Here is a 5,415-nt window from a genome sequence, read left to right on the forward strand (position 1 = left end):
CTACAAACCTGTTGTATATGTATATTTAATATTGGTCTTAGTTTTGATTGATTATTTTTTAAATTTCTGCTTTTAGAATGGATAAAAATAAATATATTAAAGTTTTAATTTAAACCTTTGTGGAAGCTGTTTAGTCACTTTAAAAGAAAAATGTGCACCTTCTTGAGTGTATAGACTGACAGAAACCGTTTGATTAGGTTTTTTGTTCTTTGTTTTCCTTCTTCCCATCCTTTTCCCTTCTCTTGTTTTTGTGTTTTGTTTTTTTTTTTTCCCCTTGAAATTAGAATTAAAATTCTGCCGGGGTAGAGAACCAGCAACAGGAGAAGTCAGCACAGTGTTGACAGTATTTGCGAAGAATGTAAAGTTGTTAGCCAGGAGAGGGGTTTTTTCAATTAGACTGTCAGTATCTTTTTTTTCAGAGCCTTTTCTTTCTCTGAATAATGTCTGTTAGACTATTGGGAATTGCTGTGAGAAACTGTTAGTATTGCCCTACTGCCCCGTTCCCAATTAAGAAGCATCCTTTGAGGACTCCAAGTGACCTAAGGAAAACTAGGGGTAATTTGCTAAGTAAGGTAAAACTGGAGGAAGGTGGAGGAGGGGGAATCTTGAGGTTTTGAAGGCTAAAGGCATGAGCTTTTTTAAGCTTTGTTTTATACAGTTTAGAAATGCATAAATTCCTGTGTCCCTTTCCTCCCCCTCCTCCCTTTCCCCTTCCCATTCAGAAGAGACACTGATCGAACCATAACCCCAGGAGTCATCTTTGGGTTTATTTTCTGAGGCTGTTGGGAATCGTGCATTGTTTAGAACTGTAACAGTAAAAAGCTTTTGCCTGTGTGGAACTTATATTGCTGGATATTTAGTTACAGTTTCAGAAAATTGCTTGTCAGTAGAAAACTGCCGACATGTCATCTCTTGTAATCCCTGTAAAAGGTAATACAGGTGACTGTAAACCTTTAGTGCAGTTTTATGGAAACATTTCTTTTATGGTGAGTTACGGAAATTTCCGTTTAAGTTTTGGCCTTACCATATAAAAGGATAGGAGTCCTTAGAGTTCAAGCTGAACAAATAATCCACAGATTTTATTCTACTTGTGCAAAGTAAGAGGAATGTCATTCAAAGCGCTTAAGCAGAATCAAATTAAGTGTTTTCTTTGTTTCAGCTGATGAAGTCACACCTGCCCCTCTGTTTCTGCATTTGTGTTAAGGTTTAGTCATCTCTGCTAAAAGAAATCAATGCGTCTTCCGTCCTCTTCCCATGTTGTTGAGTTCCTCCTCACCCTCAGGCACTTGCCTGACTTTTCCTTCTCCCCCTCCCCTGGTTGCCCTTGTCTTTGTTTTCAGGATATTCTTCCTGGAAGGCTGCTCCTATGCCTGCTCTCCAGTTTAAGCAAGAAGGTAAATCTCAGTACTGCCAGCTGTTCAGATCTTGACTGCTCTGCAGATACTTCACTGCGTTTTTCTGTCATATAATTATTCCAGATCTGTATTTAAGCTTTCAAAATTAATGAAAGGTATTGCATAGTTTTTTCAGTCAAGAAAAGGAATGAAATAAAGTGATTCTGAGAAAGGATACTTAGTTAGGAACAGTATGTCAAACAGAAAATGGCATGCGTGTCTGTCTGTGCCAGTCATTGGTTTATGCCTTACCCACTTCATTGGCTCTCGGAACCAACATCTCTATTAGCAGTCTTAACAGTTCTGTGCTGGGTGTATATGTTGTGTGCGTATACTGCTTCAGTGTGCCAGGCAGTGGTGCATGTCACAGTCCTCCAGGTAATCAGAGTTCTTACAGGCTGAATTCAGAGAACAGGCTGCGACCCCAACTGACCATAGTTCCTGCTGGGGAGTGGAACAGAATTCCTGTATGAGCTGCTGAAGGCAATTGTCATGGCAGCTGCTCTCACGAGGTATGTAGCCTGCTAGCAGAAAGCAGTTCCTGCTCTTTCTGTCCTCCCTTCTCCATGCTATTTTACAAACTCACTTTCTCTTGCTAGCATTCTTTCAGCTGCTAAGTAGACTTCTGCACCTGCACCGTATCTGATTGTGTACAGTTTCAGAAGGTATTCTTCAGGAATGTTTTCATATTAATGGGAAAAACAAAGTGCATTTTTTTCATTGATGATCACAACAGAAACTTCAAACTTACTCAGTTTTAAAGTACAAAGCCTACAATGTTCCCACACCATGACTTGGATGCTATTATATTAATGATGAAAGCTTGCCCTTTGTTACAGTTAGTAAAGAAAATGAAAACAATAAATTGGCTATGGTGGTGTCAGGTGGCTGCATCAGAATATCGCATTTAAAAGCTCTGTCACTAAGGCAAGGTAGTAGAAAAAAAGAAAGTTCTCAGAACTTCCTGTGCCCTACTTCCTTTAAAGGTATTCACTCTCAAGCTGTAAAACGGCAGTGACTAGACCAAAGAACGTGGCAGGTTTCCAAATAAACTAGGCTGGCAAGAACAGCTTGAGAACTAGCCTAATCCTACTGGATACTAGTTTGGCCACAACAATGCCTGTCATTACAACTCAGCAACTTGCTTCTTGTTGAATGAAGGCAGTGTCCTAAGGAAGAAACAGCTAGTTGAGATAATGTAATTTTAACGTACCAGTTAGGAAAACTAAGTGATTTTTTTAAAGGTTGAGCTGTACTGCTCCAGTACTGTGACTTCACACTATAAGAATTTGATATTTCAGGTCCTATCAGCAGGAGAAATTTTCACAGTAGCTGAGTATGGAACATGATTAGATAGAATTGTAAATGTAATGTTTATTTCTAAATACAAAGCTCTATTTCTTAATGTCTTGCTACAAGAATGTCAAGCATTTCTGTTCATAATAAAAAGGCAATGACTTTAAGCTTTTTGTTACAGGGAAGGAAGAGTGATTTACAGCACAGTACTTCTGAGTTATCTGGTGGCAAGCAAACTCAAATGTATTTACCTGGGAGGAAAGGGCAAAAAGGATTTTAAAATATGAATAGTACCTTTCATTTCAGATCCAATTCTCTGCGTTTTGGTCTTGGAAGGAACAGAATGTCAACAGTAATGACAGCAAATGAGAGGGTAAGGGCAGCCTGACATTGCAGCTCTTTTTAATTCAAGAGAAGAGGTAGAAGCTTCCTACAAATCAGCTTCTCATCTAAATGTATGTGTAGCATACTTTTGTACCATGTACCACTTTTAATCTTTTTTTTCTTAAGGATTTTTTTCCCTGTTTACACTGGATTTTCTAACAGGGCAAAATTGCAGTGTGGCTGTCAGAATTTTTCCTGTTTCTGATTCTTATCCTTCTCTTAAGGTTCAACAAACACAGTTCTTGTATCCTCTCCAGGAAGCGACGTGTGCTCCAGCTCCCTGACCGCCTTGGCAGCTCTCTGCCGGTCACCTGCTTCACTATGTCAGTGACTTCCTTGTGCTAGGGAACTCTAAATAGGACACAGTACTCTACATGCAGCACTCAGAAGTGCTGGAAGCAGAAGGCAGCTTGCTTTCTTGGACCTGTTTGGTGCTCTCATGGACCCTGGCACACGGCTGCTCGGCACCACTGCAAGGTCATGCTGCTGACTTACGCTCAACCTGCCCACCAGGACACGCAGGTCTCATTCGGTAAAGCTTTCTAACTAGCTGCCCCCCAACCCATACTGTTGCATGGGGTTATTTCTGCTCAGGTGAAGGACTTTGCATTTGTCTTTGTTGAACTTAAGGAGGTTTCTATCAGTTCATGTGTCCAGCCCATACAGTACTGCTTGTCTAGAACTGACTGCTTTCTTTCCTTTTCTCTCCTCTGCCCTTCCCTGCCATGTCTGGTAGCTTCTCCCACCTGCTTGCCCATTATTTACACAATCAGAAACCTCTTCCTAGAGGGAATCAGGTTGGGCAGACATGACTTGCCATTGGTAGACCCATGCTGGCTGTTTCCAGTCACTGTTTCCTTCATGTGCCTAGGTATGGATTGAGGGAGGATCTGCTCTAGCCTCTGGGACTGAGGTCAGGCTGCGCAGGTGGTAGTTCCCTGGGTCCTCCTCCCTGAAGATGGTGTGACACTTGACAGCCCTCAGCAGCACCCTGATTGGCCCCACGCAGAGCTGTATGTGTCTGCAGGGTTCAGTACTCTGTTTGCACTGGAAGATGCTGCTACATATGATCTCAGTAAGAAAGACACTCGAACTCCATAAAGTACCATTTGAAATGCTAGTTGCTGGAGCTAACACTTTTGGATGAAGGCAAGGCCACGCAGGTGGCATAATCTTTGGTACCAAGTGGGGATTGCCCACCAGCTCTTCTGGCACTATGCGCTGCCTGAGCTTGTGCTGCAGACAAGGGATTTTTGCGCCCCAGCACGGCCTGAAGACCATGCCTGTGCCTCAGCCTTTCCATCTTTAGGTCTTTCTTGTTTATGAGTGGTGGGTCCCACAGAGCTCGTCCTGTCATCCGCTCATGGATCACCTGCTGCTTTTGGTACCTGTGTTACCTGTGTCAGCTGTAAGTTATTTAGGAGAAAAATTGTATCTTAGGTTTCATACTGTAATACAAGTCAGAGATAACACTGGATTTAAAATAGTTTAATACCTGCTGCTGTATTGGCAGTGTGAATAGTGTAAGAACCTAACTTGTCTGAATGGACAATACTACAGCCTATTGTTTTGTGGCAGATAAATGCCAAAAAATGTAACTTTTTCACTATTTCCAAGGACAGACTGTCACTGAGTTCATGAAAGTCCCATTAATATGAATAAGGGTAAAACGCAGGCTTCCCAGTTACCATCTGTATCGGTAACACAGCATGAACCAGAGAAGTGGACTGAGTTGGATGAACTGAGAGAGACATTCATAGAAGGAATTAGAAGGAATTGCAGATTAGAGGCCTTTTGGGACAAGGGTATTTCCCTGTTTCCTGAGGGAGCTCTCACAAGGTCATTGTGGCAAAGAAAAATTTGCTTCAATTCTGTGGCTACTCAAAGAGTAATAGTAATTTCAATCCAAACGACTGAAAGCATCTAATTTTCAGCTCTGTTAAACACCGTATCTGTCGGTGGAGGTAGAGGCTGGGAAACGTTCAGTACTTATTATTTTATGCTTCTTACTAGCTAAATGAGCAGTTTAGCCTTTTAGAAGCACTTAACTCCTTGCCCAGCCTGCACGGAGAGTCTGTACAGTTAACATGGCTGGTATAGGCCACCGTGGCATGTTAAGCAGCTTCGAGTTGGTAGTTCTGAATTTTTTCTTTCGGTGAGAACAGCCTTCCATATAGGGGGGAGAAAAAAAAAGCAGATTATTTCTGCATAAAAGTTCAAGGGCTTTCTTTAATGATGTTGATAATTACAGGACAAGTATGAGGCAATGGTAGCATTAACTGCAGCAGAGGACGATCTGATCTCGCTTTTAAAGTACCGGCAGAATCACAGCCTTCACAAA

This window comes from Chlamydotis macqueenii, chromosome Z (assembly GCF_036417535.1).
Source record: "Chlamydotis macqueenii isolate bChlMac1 chromosome Z, bChlMac1.mat, whole genome shotgun sequence".
Lineage (NCBI taxonomy): Eukaryota > Metazoa > Chordata > Aves > Otidiformes > Otididae > Chlamydotis > Chlamydotis macqueenii.